The sequence below is a fragment of the Eschrichtius robustus genome, chromosome 11, assembly GCF_028021215.1.
Source record: "Eschrichtius robustus isolate mEscRob2 chromosome 11, mEscRob2.pri, whole genome shotgun sequence".
NCBI classification, from domain to species: Eukaryota; Metazoa; Chordata; class Mammalia; order Artiodactyla; family Eschrichtiidae; genus Eschrichtius; species Eschrichtius robustus.
This window is the reverse complement of record NC_090834.1, coordinates 41,730,397-41,747,021: the sequence shown is the minus strand read 5'-3', so window position 1 is coordinate 41,747,021 and position 16,625 is coordinate 41,730,397. Positions and strand designations below refer to the sequence as shown.

General features: G+C 38.8%; 1 pseudogene; it reads left to right on the top strand.

Annotated features, from left to right (window-relative positions):
- LOC137772177 (lysine-specific demethylase 4D-like) lies at positions 1–12,895 on the top strand (annotated as a pseudogene).
- The last annotated feature ends 3,730 nt before the right edge of the window (positions 12,896–16,625 follow it).

Sequence of the window (16,625 nt, the reverse complement as noted above, 5' to 3'; positions counted from 1 at the left end):
ATGGACAAGCTTAAGGATGTAGAAAACTTCGACAGCATTAACAGTAAGGTAGAATTTACATACCTGGTAATAGAGTACTCAGTTTTGTCATTACCAAAGGATCAATCACAAAAACTGACAATACATTTGGGTGAATAGAAAATACCAATAAATTCCAAAGTAAGGGAAAAAAATCAAACTCGTTAATTATCATGCAATAAAACTAGAAATTAACTTTAAAAATTGGGAGATGTATAGGTCCTTCCTGGAAAGTTAAAAATTCTCAGTGAAAAGACCTGTAGGTTAGAGGGATATAAACCACAATAGCTAAATACCCTGGAGACAAGGACATAGAATAAATATTTGTTGACTGTATAAACTCTAGAGCCAGACTGCCTGATTTTGAATCCCAGCTTTATTCTTACCAGTTTGTATGACTTTGGCAAATTATTTAACTTCATGATAACTCAGTTTCCTCAACTGTAAAGTGGGATAGTAATAGTAGCTACCTCATATGATGGGGTAGGTTGATTCTATGAGTTAATATTTGCAAAGTGCTAAGACTGATGCCTGGGACACAATAAGCATTATTGGAGTGTTTTTAGATTTAAAAATGAATGAAATACCTAGGAATATATGAGATTCAGTTAAATAATACTGAGGAAAATTTACAGCCTTAAGTATTTTTATCCATAAAATTAAAAGTATGCAATTACATGGATTAAGCTTCTGTCTCATAAAGTTAGGGAAAAACAAACAAAGAGAGTAGCAGGAAGGAATTAATAAGGACATATGCAGAAATAAATGAGTTAGAAAAACTGTAAAATAATATAACTAAGAAGTCAACAAAAAGCTCAACTGGATACTTTTCTAGAAAAATTAATTAACTAAAACAGATTTCAGAAGAGATAGAAAATCTAAGACAAGGACTTTCCTGGTGGCACAGTGGTTAAGAATCCGCCCAGGGTTCGAGCCCTGGTCCAGGAAGATCCCACATGCCATGGAGCAACTAAGCCCGTGCACCACAGCTACTGAGCCTTTACTCTAGAGCTCGCGAGCCACAACTACTGAGCCTGAGTGCTACAACTACTAAAGCCCACACTCCTAGAGCCTGTGCTCTGCGAAAAGAGAAGCCACCGCAATGAGAAGGCCGCGCACCTTAACGAAGAGTAGCCCCCACTCACCGCAAGCAGAGAAAGCCTGCTCAGAGCAACGAAGACCCAAAGCAGCCAAAAATAAATAAATAAACAAATAAAAATTTAAAAAGTAATTATAAAAAAAATAAAATCTAAGACATAAATTTCTATGTAAGAAATACAGAAAGATGCCAAAAGATATGCCTCTTCAAAAATCACTAGTACCAGGTAGTTTCATGGGGGAAGTGTGTGAAACCTTTAACCTGCAGATCTTTTCAAACCTATTTAGGCATTCAAAAAGAAGAAAAAATTCAAAGTTTTAAAGTAAGCACAACATTGATAGAAAAACCTGACAAATTGCATAGTGAGAGTAATAGACAAAAGTTATTTATGAACATCTATGCAAAAGTTTTTTTTTGTTTTTTGTTTTTTTCCTAAAGAGTAGTTTAATCCTTTGCTTATGGAAAATCAACAGAGAGAGGCAAACCAGAAACTTCTGTTGGCAATTTCCCTTAATAGTTCATTAACACCTCTCATCCTGCTATCTTGTGACATATTAGTAGATCTGTAAATATTTAAGATATTTATAATGTGTAAATATACCACGGTACCTTGGAGTAAGACAGAAGGGGGAGGGACATGTCTAATGATGAAAGTCATGTGAGATAGCTGGTAGATATTTGTTGAGGAAGAAAAATGCCATGTTACACAAAGAAATCTTCTGCATCATATAGTGTGTTTAGACCCACATTGTAAAATACTCTTCTGTGTATTTTCTACAAGAGTCTTCTACAATGTAGAATCTATGCTAAGAACATATAATGTTCTATGCTGTTTTCATCTATTTGCTTTAGGCTTGGGTTTGTACTTCCTGTTATCTCTCATTTTAGGAAGTAGCCTGAAGCAACCAGATCTTTGTTGCTGCCAACCCTACTGAAATATTCATTTTCTTTTCTTGTAATATTTCCTCCCGTTCTGCTCCATGTGCACAGTGACCACAGTAGTCCTCAATTCTGTCATTTCATTGGTGTATGTTTGCAGACTTCTAGTTGTTTCACTCTGTATGACAGTCCCTAGATTCATCCACTTCTCGACAAATGACCCAATTTCGTTCCTTTTTATGGCTGAATAATATTCCATTGTATATATGTAGCACATCTTCTTTATCCGTTTATAGGTCGATGGGCATTTAGGTTGCTTCCATGACCTGGCTATTGTAAACAATGCTGCAATGAATATTGGGGTGCATGTGCCTTTTTGAATTATGGTTTTCTCTGGTATATGTCCACTAGTGGGATTGCTGGATCATATGGTAATTCTATTTTTAGTTTTTGAAGGAACCTCCATACTGTTCTCCATAGTGGCTATATCAATTTATTTTCCCACAAACAGTGCAAGAGGGTTCCCTTTTCTCCACACCCTCTCCAGCATTTGTCGTTTGTAGATTTTCTGATGATGCCCATTCTAACTGATGTGAGGTGAAAGTCACTGTAGTTTTGATTTGCATTTCTGTAATAATTAGTGATGTTGAGCAGCTTTTCATGTGCTTCTTATCCATCTGTATGTCTTCTTTGGAGAAATGTCTATTTAGGTCTTCTGCCCATTTTTGGATTGGGTTGTTTTTTTAATATTGATTATAAATTATAATCAATATAATTATAATTAATATAATTACAATCAATATAAATTATAATTAATTATAATTATATATTTGGGAGATTAATCCTTTGTCCATTGATTCGTTTGCAAATATTTTCTCCCACTATGAGGGTTGTCTCTTCGTGTTGTTTGTAGTTTCCTTTGCTTTGCTAAAGCTTTTAAGTTGCATTAGGTCCCATTTGTTTATTTTTGTTTTTATTTCCATTACTCTAGGAGGTGGATCAAAAAAGATCTTGCTGTGATTTATGTCAAAGAGTGTTCTTCCTATGTTTTCCTCTAAGAGTTTTATAGTGTCTGGCCTTACATTTAGGTCTGTAATCCATTTTGAGCGTATTTTTGTGTATAGTGTTAGGGAGTGTTCTACTCTCATTCTTTTACATGTAGCTGTCCAGTTTTCCCAGCACCACTTATTGAAGACACTGTCTTTTCTCCATTGTATATCCTTGCCTCCTTTGTCATAGATTAGTTGGCCATAGGTGCGTGGGTTTATCTCTGGGCTTTCTATCCTGTTCCATTGATCTATATTTCTGTTTTTGTGCCAGTACCATATTGTCTTGATTACTGTAGTTTTGTAGTATAGTCTGAAGTCAGGGAGTCTGATTACTCCAATTCCGTTTTTTTCCCTCAAGACTGCTTTGGCTATTCGGGGTCTTTTCTCCAGATAAATTTTAAGATTTTTTGTTCCAGTTCTGTAAAAAATGCCATTGGTAATTTGATAGGGATTGCATTGAATCTGTATATTGCTTTGGGTAGTAGAGTCATTTTCACAATATTGATTCTTCCAATCCAAGAACATGGTATATCTCTCCATCTGTTTGTATCATCTTTAATTTATTTCATCAGTGTCATAGTTTTGTGCATACAGGTCTTTTGTCTCCCTAGGTAGGTTTATTCCTAGGTATTTTATTCTTTTTGTTGCAATGGTGAATGGGATTGTTTCCTTAATTTCTCTTTCTGATCTTTCATTGTTAGTGTATAGGAATGCCAGAGATTTCTGTGCATTAATTTTCTATCCGGCAACTTTACCAAATTCATTGATTAGCTTTAGTAGTTTTCTGGTGGCATCTTCAGGATTCTCTATGTATAGTATCATGTCATCTGCAAACAGTGACAGTTTTCCTTGTTCTCTTCCAATTTGGATTCCTTTTATTTCTTTTTCTTCTCTGATTGCCATGGCTAAGACTTCCAAAACTGTTGAATAATAGTGGTGAGAGTGGACATCCTTGTCTTGTTCCTGATCTTGGAGGAAATCCTTTCAGTTTTTCATCATTGAGAATGATGTTTGCTGTGGGTTTGTTGTATATGGCCTTTACTGTGTTGATGTAGGTTCCCTCAATGCCCACTTTCTGGAGCGTTTTTATCATAAATGGGTGTTGAATTTTTCAAAAGCCTTTTCTGCATCTATTGACATGATCATATGGTTTTTATTCTTCAATTTGTTAATATGGTGTATCACATTGATTGATTTGCATATATTGAAGAATCCTTGCATCCCTGGGATAAATCCCATTTGCTCATAGTGTATGATCCTTTTAATGTGTTGTTGGATTCTGTTTGCTAGTATTTTGTTGAGGATATTTGCATCTATATTCATCAGTGATATTGGTCTATAATTTTCTTTATTTGTGGTATCTTTGTCTGGTTTTGGTATCAGGGCACTGGTGTCCTCATAGAATGAGTTTGGGAGTGTCCCTTCCTCCTTAATTTTTTGGAAGAGTTTGAGAAGGATGGGTGTTAGCTCTTCTCTAAATGTTTGATAGAATTCACCTGTGAAACCACCTGGTCCTGGACTTTTGTTTGATGGAAGGTTTTTAATCACAGTTTCAATTTCATTACTAGTGATTGGTCTGTTCATATTTTCTATTTCTTCCTGGTTCAGTCTTGGAAGGGTATACCTTTCCTAGAATTTGTCCATTTCTTCCATTGTCCATTTTATTGGTATATAGTTCCTTGTAGTAATCCCTCATGATCCTTTGTATTTCTGCAGTGTCAGTTGTTCTCCTTTTTCATTTCTACTTCTGTTGATTTGAGTCTTCTCCCTTTTTTTCTTGATGAGTCTGGCTAATGGTTTATCAATTTTGTTTATCTTCTCAAAGAACCAGCTTTTAGTTTTATTGATCTTTGCTATTGTTTCCTTCATTTCTTTTTCATTTATTTCTGCTCTGATCTTTATGATTTCTTTCCTTCTGCTAACTGTGTGTTTTTTTGTTCTTTCTCTAATTGCTTTAGGTGTAAGATTAAGTTTTTTATTTGAGATGTTTCTTGTTTCCTGAGGTAGTATTGTATTGCTATAAACTTCCCTCTTAGAACTGCTTTTGCTGCATACCATAGGTTTTGGACCATTGTGTTTTCATTGTCATTTGTTTCTAGGTATTTTTTGATTTCCTCCTTGATTACTTTAGTGATCTCTTGGTTCCTTAGTAGCGTATTGTTTAGCCTCCATGTGTTTGCGTTTTTACAGTTTTTTTTTCTGTAATTGATATCTAGTCTCATAGTGTTGTGGTCGGAAAAGATACTTGATACGATTTCAATTTTCTTAAATTTACCAAGGCTTGATTTGTGATCCAAGATATGATCTATCCTGGAGAATGTTCCATGAACACTTGAGAAGAAAGAGTATTCTGTTGTTTTTGGATGGAATGTCCTTTAAATATCAATTATGTCCATCTTGTTTAATGTGTCATTTAAAGCTTGTGTTTCCTCATTTATTTTCATTTTGGATGATCTGTCCATTGGTGAAAGTGGGGTGTTAAAGTCCCCACTATGATTGTACTATTGTACCATGATTGTGTTACTGTCGATTTCTCCTTTTATGGCTGTTAACATTTGCCTTATGTATTGAGTTACTCCTATGTTGGGTGCTTAAATATTTACAATTGTTATATCTTCTTCTTGGATTGATCCCTTGCTCATTATGTAGTGTCCTTCTTTGTCTCTTGTAATAGTCTTTAGTTTAAAGTCTATTTTGTCTGATATGAGAATTGCTACTCCAGCTTTCTTTTGATTTCCATTTGCATGGAATATCTTTTTTCATCCCCTCACTTTCAGTCTATATGTGTCCCTAGGTCTGAAGTGGTTCTCTTGCAGACAGCACATATATGGGTCTTGTTTTTGTATCTATTCAGCTAGCCTGTGTCTTTTGGTTGGAGCATTTAATCCATTCTCGTTTAAGGTAATTATTGATATGTATGTTCCTATTACCATTTTCTTAATTGTTTTGTGTTTGTTTTTGTAGGTCCTTTTCTTCTCCTGTGTTTCCCACTTAGAGAAGTTCCTTTAGCATTTGTTGTAGAGCTGGTTTGGTGGTGCTGAATTCTCTTAGCTTTTGCTTGTCTGTAAAGCTTTTGATTTCTCCATTGAATCTGAATGAGATCCTTGCCAGGTAGATTAATCTTGGTTGTAGGTTCTTCCCTTTCATCAGTTTAAATATGTCATGCCACTCCCTTCTGGCTTGTAGAGTTTCTGCTGAAAAATCAGCTGTTAACCTTATGGGAGTTCCCTTGTATGTTACTTGTCATTTTTCCCTTGCTGCTCTTCAATGATTTTTCTTTGTCTTTAATTTTTGCCTATTTAATTACTATATGTCTTGGTGTGTTTCTCCTTGGGTTTATCCTGCCTGGGACTCTGTGCTTCCTGGACTTGGGTGGCTATTTCCTTTCCCATGTTAGAGAAGTTTTCGACTATAATCTCTTCAAATATTTTCTCGGGTCCTTTCTCTCTCTCTTCTCCTTCTGGGACCCCTATAATGCGAATGTTGTTGCGTTTAATGTTGCCCCAGAGGTCTCTTATGCTGTCTTCATTTCTTTTCATTCATTTTTCTTTATTCTGTTCTGCAGCAGTGAATTCCACCATTCTGTCTTCCAGGTCACTTATCTGTTCTTCTGCCTCAGTTATTCAGCTATTGATTCCTTCTAGTGTATTCTTCATTTCAGTTATTGTATTGTTTATCTCTGTCTGTTCTTTAATTCCTCTAGGTCTTTGTTAAACATTTCTTGCATCTTCTCGATCTTTGCCTCCATTCTTTTTCCGAGGTCCTGGATCATCTTCACTATCATTATTCTGAATTCTTTTTCTGGAAGGTTGCCTATCTGCCCTTCATTTAGTTGTTTTTCTGGGGTTTTATCTTGTTCCTTCATCTGGTACATAGCCCTCTGCCTTTTCATCTTGTCTATCTTTCTGTGAATGTGGTTTTTGTTGCACAGGCTGCAGGATTGTAGTTCTTCTTGCTTCTGCTGTCTGCCCTCTGGTGGATGAGGCTGTCTAAGAGGCTTGTGCAAGTTTCCTGATGGGAGGGACTGGTGGTGGGTAGAGGTGGGTGTTGCTCTGGTAACTAGAGCTCAGTAAAACTTTAATCTGCTTGCCTGCTGATGGGTGGGGCTGGGTTCCCTCCCTGTTGGTTGTTTGGCCTGATGTGACCCAACACTGGAGCCTACCTGGGCTCTTTGGTGGGACTAATGGCCGACTCTGGGAGGGCTCACACCAAGGATTACTTCCCAGAACTTCTGCTGCCAGTGTCCTTGTCATCACGGTGAGACACAGCCACCTCCTGCCTCTGCAGGAGACCCTCCAACACTAGCAGGTAGGTCTGGTTCAGTCTCCTATGGCGTCACTGCTTCTTCCCCTGGGTCCCGATGCACACACTACTTTGTGTGTACCCTCCAAGAGTGGAGTCTTTGTTTCCCCAAGTCCTGTTGAAGTCCTGCAATCAAATCTCGCTAGCTTTCAAAGTCTCATTCTCTAGGAATTCCTCCTCCCGTTGCTGGACCCCCAGGTTGGGAAGCCTGAGGTGGGGCTCAGAACCTTCACTCCAGTGGGTGGACTTCTGTGGTATAAGTGTTCTCTAGTTTGTAAGTCACCCACCCAGCAGTTATGGGATTTGATTTTATTGTGATTGCGCCCCTCCTACCATCTCACTGTGGCTTCTTCATTGTCTTTGGATGTGGGGTATCTTTTTTGGTGAGTTCCAGTGTCTTCCTGTCGATGACTGTTCAGCAGTTAATTGTGATTCTGATTCTTGCTCTCGCAAGAGGGAGTGAGAGCATGTCCTTCTACTCCACCATCTTTAACCAATTTTCAATGCAAAAGTTTTAAATTAAAATTTTAACTACATTAAAAGAATAACATAATGACTGAATGACATTTATTGCAGGAAAACAATGATGGTTTAAAATAAGAAAGCCTAGTAAAGTGACTTATTAATAGATCCAAGAAAAAAAGTTATATAATCATTTTCATAGATGCTGATGGGCATATGATAGAATTCAATGCTCAGTTCTGTTTAAAACATGCCCCCACAGAGGAATCCATGAATACTTCCTTAAACTGAAAACAGTTTCTCTGTTTATCTAGTTAAATATTTTATCCCAAAAGCCAGCAATTTACTAAAGAGGAAAACATATGTAACATTTCTGCCAGTAATTAAAATAGAATTAGAAGTATTAAGCAATGCAAAATATTACAGCTGTAAATGATGGAAAGGAAGAGACAAAATTTACTTTTTTTGATGGTTGTGAAAACCCTGGTTCCTGCAAAACCCAAGGAAGAGGCTATTTATACCTGTCTTTTTTCTCTTACTCTTCACCTTAGCAGGGCTCAGTGCTGCCCACATTTTACTTCTTGGGACATTTTACCAATGGTGAAAAGCATTTATGCAGTGAGGAGGCAGAATTAATTTTCCTAAATCAAGATGGTGAGGGGATTGAAGCAGAACTCAGTCAGAACTCTTTTGTCCATCTAAAATGGTAAACATAGGGCTTCCCTTGTGGCACAGTGGTTAAGAATCAGCCTACCAATGCAGGGGACACGGGTTTGAGCCCTGGTCCAGGAAGATCCCACATGCTGTGGAGCAACTAAGCCCGTGTGCCACAACTACTGAGCCTGCGCTCTATAGCCCTCTAGACACAACTACTGAGCCTGTGTGCCACAACTACTGAGGCTGTGCTCTAGAGCCCGCAAGCCACATCTACTGAGGCCACATGCCACAACTACTGAACCTGTGCTCTAGAGCTCACAAGCTGCAACTACTGAGCCCGTGTGCCACAACTACTGAAGCCCATGCATCTAGAGCCTGTGGTCCACAACAAGAGAAGCCACCACAATGAGAAGCCTGCACACCACAACAAAGAGTAGCCCCCACTCGCCACAACTAGAGAAAGCCCACGTGCAGTAACAAAGACCCAACACAGCCAAAAATAAATAAAGGAAAAATAATAAATAAAGAAATAAATAAAATGAGTAAAAGTAAAAGGACAGAACCACAGAAGGGCCAAACATTCAGTGATTCTCTATTAGGTAAAAAAGTGTTGGGTACTGTTGTGTGCAAAAGGGTAGTCAGCATTTGTTCCAGAGTAGGATTCCTAAAATCAAGATTTCAGAAAGGGTCAGATGACAAGGGCGACTTAGTTGAGGTGGAGAGGAAAATCATTTAAAAATGGGGAGGAGGTGAAGAAGCTGAGAGGTCAGCTTGCTGAACAAAGTAAGAAAACTCTCTTGAGAACTTTCATACTTTTCTTGCTTATGTCAATGGTCACCCTTACCTACTCATTATTTCAAACTTCCTACCTTTCTCGGAACTTCCATTTTATTTCTCCTTTCCTTTTTAGGCAGCTACTTACTGGTGAAGTTTCCCTCATTGTCCCAGACCTCTCTGATCTTCTATAACACACTATCTATAATCACTGAGCACAGACAACATGCCAGGCACCATACCAAGCCTCAAGATCAGCACAATACACAGAATCCCCTTATGAGGTAGAAACTACTATTATCCTCTTTAAATAGATGAAGACACAGAATGATAGAAAAGTTGAATAAAATACTTAAGGTCACCATTTTGTAAATCTTGGGTGAGTATTCAAATCCAACTTATTGATGAATGCTAATTCTGTACTTGACTTATCTTCCCCATGGAAATAGACATCTTTTCAGGAAGGTCTAAGTCTTGATTTATTTTTATATTCCCCATTGAACCTATTTTGATACTTAAGCATGGTAGTCACTCAATTCATGTTTATTTGAGTAAATGATTAAGCTAAATCATCTAGCTAGAGTTTCTTATCTTTTTCTCTCCTTACTAAAAATTACTCTTTTTTTCTTGTTAAATGTGTGAAATTTATAGAAAGGGAGAAGCTTTCCTGTTAGAAGTTTAAAGCGTTTGTTTTTCAGTTGTGGGAACATCTTTTATAATTTTTACATTGGAAGCTGTGATAGACGGAATTCTTATTTCTCCTAGATTAAAAAAGAATATATATGTGTAAGTAATATACATATTATTTATACATAAATATATAAATATATATGTAATACATAGTTATTGTCTCATACGTGATATGCTATGTTGTCAAGTTAAAAGTTTTAAACACAGGTTTGTATCAGGCAAAATATTTTCATTTTATGGGAAACTGAAGGAGTGGACCAGAGTTGGACATCAATTATTTTGGAGGATGCTGAGGGATTGGAAAGGAATGGTGCTGAGTGAATTCAGTTTTTGATGGGGCACATAGAACTAGACCATCAGTCCATGCTGCTTCATTTTGAGGTTGAGTCCAAAGGGGAAAGCATATTCTGGATCTTGAAAAATGCTCATGTGAAGTTAGGATTTCACATTATTAAACAATCTCCTGTTTATTCCTCTACTCTTGTTTCTTATTTTAAAAAGAATATGTAAAAGAGATTAAGGCAAGAACTATTTACTTTTGAGATGGAGTTAACATTTTTTTAATCTTTACTTTTTATTTTGGTGATTAAATTTTATTTTATTTTATTTTATTTTATTTTTTTAATATGGTACTTGGCTACTGGCTCATCCAGAACTTTTTTTTTTCCCCAGCCATTCCATCTTTTATTTCTTTTTTTTTTTTTCACACACACACACTGTATTTTATTTTTACAAGAGATAAATAGACTGACACCAAGCATTGTACATGGATGACCACAACAAAAGCAACAATGATTGCAATTACCAAACATGAAACACACTCATACTATGTCATAATATTGACATTCAGTCCAGTAATCTTCCACAGTAACAGCTCCTTTACTTTGCAGTGAAAAGTGATTTGTATATTTTTTATATTTAAAAAATTTTATGAAGTTTATCTTTTCATGTTCAGGTTTCAAAGAAATAGTTTCACTCAAAATAGTTTCCTTTAGTGAGATGATAACAAACTGAGTTTACTAGTAGTGGAAAAGAACATTTTGGAGTCTATGATTGGTCTGCAGACAATGGAATTATATCAGAGCCGACTGAATAAAATTATTCCCTCAATCATATCCATAATATAAATCTTCACTAATTTTTTTTAACTTTTTATTTTATGTTGGAATATAGTTGATTAACAATGTTGTGTTAATTTCAGGTGTACAGCGAAGTGATTCAGTTATACTTATACATGTATCCCCTCTTTATCAAATTCTTTTCTCATTCAGGTCATTACATAGTATTGAGCACAGTTCCCAGTGTTATATAGTAGGTCTTTGTTGGTTATCCATTTTAAATATAGCAGTGTGTACATGTCAAGCCCAAACTCCCTATCCCTCCTCTCCACCCTTCCCTCCCGGTAACCATAAGTTCATTCTCTAACTCTGTTTCTATTTTGTAAATGAGTTCATTTGTGTCCTTTTTTTTTAAGTGGTATCATACGATATTTATCATTGTCTGATTTACTTCACTCGGTATGACAATCTCTAGGTCCATCCATGTTGTTGCAAATAGCATTATTTCATTCTTTTTAATGGTTGAGTAATATTCCATTGTATATATGTACCACATCTTCTTTATCCTTTCTTCTGTCAATGGACAATATAGGTTGCTTCCATGTCTCAGCTACTGAAATCGCATTTCCTTTTGCGAGAAACTGCTGAATCTAAGATTTGGTGCCTGAATGAACTGGAAAGCTGGGAGATATTTTTTAAAATTTTAGTTGCTTAGAGTTCAGGTGACAATTGTTGGTGGTGAGTGACATATATGAGAGGTTTTACCGTTGTAGTAGTTAATGCTTATGTTTTATATGATAATGATTCATGTGTATCTCAGCAACTTCAGCTATATCCAGAACAGACCTTGGGATTTGGGAGTTTGAGGCTTATTAATTTAAAACCATAGCATCTGAGGAACATGCCATGTAGAACCTAAATTTTACAATAATGACGTTTCATGCAGTCGTGAAAAAAAATTATTTCACAAATATATTGCTTACATGGAATCCAAAGACTCGCACAGAACAGGCCCCGTTAAGAAATGGAAAATCGGACGTCTGATACCATTGTAATAGCCAGTCCGTCCAACAGGGGGCGAGGGGGAAGGAGGTGTGTTTACTAAACACAGGAAAAGAAAAGCCCCGGCGGTGAGCAAGCATCTCCAGTTTTAGGAAAAAGCTAAAAGTATCAGATTCAGGCATAGTTGGATTTGGAAAATTTGGAGCGAAAATATTCAAAGAAACGTTTATACTTACTACCAAATTATGGTGTTAAAAATCAATGGCTCCTTCACCAAGTAGGGAAGGGGGGTGGGGGGATGAATTGGGAGATTGGGATTGACATATATACACTATTAAGTATAAAATAGATAACTAATAAGAACCTGCTGTATAAAAATAAATAAATAAAACAAAATTCAAAAAAAAAATCAATGGCTCCCTATATGATGAAAACTCTGAAACCTGGGAACCATTCAGGACCTGCTGGAGCAGGAGTGCGGAGTGGTCATCGAAGGCGTCAACACCCCCTACCTGTACTTCGGCATGTGGAAGACTGCCTTCGCCTGGCACACGGAGGACATGGACCTTTACAGCATCAACTACCTGCACTTCGGGGAGCCCAAGACTTGGTACACGGTGCCCCCGGAGCACGGCAGGCGCCTGGAACGCCTGGCCAGGGAGCTTTTCCCGGGCAGCGCGCGGGGCTGTGAGGCCTTCCTGCGGCACAAGGTGGCTCTCATCTCGCCCACGGTCCTCAAGGACAACGGCATCCCCTTCGATCGGGTCACTCAGGAGGCTGGAGAGTTCATCGTGACCTTTCCCTATGGCTACCACTCTGGCTTCAACCATGGCTTCAACAGTGCGGAAGCCATCAATTTCGCCCCCCCGCGCTGGATCGATTATGGCAAAGTGGCCTGGGAATAGGGCTCTGCATGACCTTTGGAAAAATCTGGTTCAGAATAAGGGAGATTTCAGGTGAGCACCCTTAGGAGATTAAAAATAGGTGGTTGGGTGGGGACTCTAAAGGGGACCTATAATTACCAGCTGGGAAGGGAGTTGGAGGTTAGCATAGTAACATTAAGGCCAGAGCTTTGTAAGTTACTGAAATTGTGTGTGTGTGCGTGTGTGTGTGTGTAGCCTTCTGTTTTCCTGAAGCAATATGGAATGAAGACTTTGTTTTCGTGGAGCAGCAAGGAAGTAGGGAGGTGGGGAGACTTTATCTTCCTTTCCAGCCAGGCTTGGAGATGGAAGAATAAGATGAGTGTGGCCATGAAGAGGTGAGAGGTGAGGAAGATGGGCCGTGTCTCTGGCATGCACTGCAGAGAAGAAAGGAGACTTGGGGAGGTCTGCATTGTCACCAGACTGTGAGGCCACCTTCTCTGGCCTCTCTCCAGAGCTGCAGAAGCTTTCCTTCCTCATCATGGCAGAGAGGGTGACTCCCAGGAGAACCTGACTCTGTCCATTATGAAATTTTGTCCTTGGTATGGGAAATTCCAGAAAGACTATTACTCTGCATAGTAATATTGATTCTCTATTCAGTACTCCTTCCCTATCACCTTCCCTGCAGCCTCTTCTTTTCTTTTAATGGTGAAGTAAATAAGTGTTATGCTGTTGATGTGGTTTTGTGTTTTCCCTCCATCCACAAACTCAGTCCATCCATGGACCCACTCTGTATGCATATGTGCAAAGTTGAATCTGAAGCATGTTGTCTTTCGTAAAGCAAACTTTTCCGTAGTCACTGCTTGGACCTTTCCAGCAGTTACTTAGAGGGGAGAACTGGACTTAGAGTCAGCAGAAATGGCATTCAAACCTGCGCTTTGCTACTTTCTAGTCGTGGGATCTTCAGCAAAAAAATCATTGATTTTCTCTGAGCCAGAATTACAGTGCGAGAGTTTTGTGAAGATACTGGGGATGTAAATGTGACAGGCATGTAGGAGGTGCTCAGTTAATTTGATGTGCATTCATACACTCTGCTGTCCTCTAGGGCCCGCCCAAGGCCAAGGACATCCGCTCATATTCCTTCTCTGATGCTCAGTTCTACTGTTGTTTTCCTCACCACCCCCTCAGGCTTACACGTTACTTTTATTTTACTTAATAGACTTAATTTTTTCAGAGTAGTTCACAACAAAATTAAGTGGAAAATACAGAGGATTCCCACATACTCCTTCCCAGGCTCCTCCACCATCATCCACAGCAGAAAGGAACATTTGTTACAATCGATGAACCTGCACTGACACCTCATTATCACCCAGAGTCCGTAGTTTAATTTATGGTTCACTCTTGGTGTTGTACAGTCTATGGATTTGACCAGTGTATAATGACATGTACACTTATAATACCATACAGAATAGTTTCATTGCCTAAAATTCCTCTGTGCTCTGCCTATTCATATCCCGCTCCCCGCCCCCCCTCCCCCGACAACCACTGACCATTTTACTGCTTCCATAGTTTTGTCTTTTCCAAATGACTTCTTTCACGTAGTAATATGCCTTTAAGTTTCCTCCACTGCAGTGGTTTTATAGCTCATTTCCTTCTATTGCTGAATAATATTCCATTGTATGACGTACCACCCTTTATTTATCCACTCACGTGCTGAAGGACATCTTGGTTGCTTCCACGTTTTTCTGCAATTATGAATAAAACTACTATAAACATTTGTGTGCAGGTTTTGGTGTGGATGTAAGTTTTCAGCTCATCTGAGTAAATACCAAAGAGTGCAATTGCTGGATTGTATGGTGAGACTATATTTAGTTTTGTAAGAAACTGCTAATTATTTTTACCGGTAGAAAACTGATTATTTTTTTTTCTCATGATCTAACGCATGTTTGCCCAAAAGGTCACACATACCCATTTGCAAATTCCACTCCTTGTCGTATTTGTCCTTGTTGCAGTGTTACAAAGGCAAGGTAAAGATTTCACAATCAGTCAAGAGCCAGAGGACCCAGCCTTTATTCAGACTCCTACACCAACTTGTTTAGTAGTCTTTCAACAAATCAGGTTTCGATGGCTCTCCACTTGCCAGTTTAGGCAAAACGAGCTCTTAGCCACATTGCACCTCTGCGAGAGTTTGCACATAACAAGTTCAGATCCAGGCAAACATAATTTGTGCTAAATAAATATTACCTATTATCATTATTACTTAGGAGCCCAAAGTTGTAAGATGGACATTAGAACCTGTACTTAAATGTAACTTGTAGAGGTTGGAGTTCAGGTCTTGGGACTCCTCAAAGATTTATAAAAGCGTCAGATATGGATTTGTCTGACTACCTGGTCACAATGAATTATTCATAGAGATTAACCATTACACCAATTCAGTTTCCGTGTGTGTAAGGACTCCTTTCCAGATATTTAGAAATAACTTCACCATGATATTTATGTTGTTAGATTGTGACCATATACGGGTCTTGAAGTTGATTTTTCCCCCAATATTTGTGTTACCTTTCATCACTTTACATAGAAAACCGCAAACAGTTGCTAGGAATTGGCTACCGAGATAAGTGGAATGGACGCTAATCTGAGTTGAACAGATCCTGGTGAGGAACAGCCCTTGCCCATCCTGCTCTGCTCACCAGCCTCTCAAACTGAAATGCCTCACAAGCTCCTTGTCATTGACCTGCAATGATTACAGGGAAATAGTGAGACCCTTCTCACGGTTCCTCAGCAAGTGGTGGGTGTTAGGGAGATAAGCAATTTCAGGGAGGACAGAGGAAGGGCACAGCTGAGCCCTGTTGGGCATGGGTAACATGCTGGAGATGCTACTCTATGAAAATGCAACATTTGTGTGGCCGGGTTTCTGGATTTTTCTAGGATCTTGGCATCCAGTATCCTCGTGCCCTAAATGTTCAGGCCCCTCTACCTAAAAAAGAGCTACGTCCAGGCCTGTAGACCTCAGAGAGCATCTTTTCTTTGTTCCATCTCTCAGAAAGCCTCTTCTCAAAAGATTCACATGGTGCCTATATATTTCAGGGCCCGTTCACTCACTCACTTATTCATTCATTCATTCATTCAGCTAAGCACATGTTTGTTAAGCACTTACCGTGTACCAGGCACTGTTTGTGGAATTGGGCACACACCAGTGAAAAAGGCAAAGTTTCAGTTCTCCTGCAGCTTATATCCTCATTATAAAGAGACACATAACAAGTCAAGCAGTCATAAGGGCTAGGAGAAAAAATAAAGCAGAGTAAGGGGTTAGAGAGTGACAGGACTGCTATGTCGGAGAGGGTGGCCTCTTGGGAGTGTGGTCTTCGAGTGCGCCCTGTGGACAAGGGAGTGAGAGCATCATTCCACGCAGAGGGACACACATGCAAATACCTGCGGTGGGGGCAGCCTTAAGGTGCTCACAGATTAGCAAAGTGGCTGGAGAGCAGGAGAGAGGTGGCGGGAGCTGAGGTGGGGGGAAGGCACAAAATGTCATAACTCAGTTAATGCAAACTCCTCCCACTGAGTGATTGGGGCCATTGGTATTTTAGCTGAGCTGGGGATGGAGGAATTTGGGGGCCACAGAGTCTTTGAAAGCACTGATAATTCACAGCCATCCCTGGAAATGGCTCTATCTTTCCTCCCAGAGGCAAATCCTGAGAGCAGAAGGTCTGTAGGTTCTGGTTTCCTGCTGTATCAGCTGACATGTCACGTTTCTGACTCGTATTGGATTAGG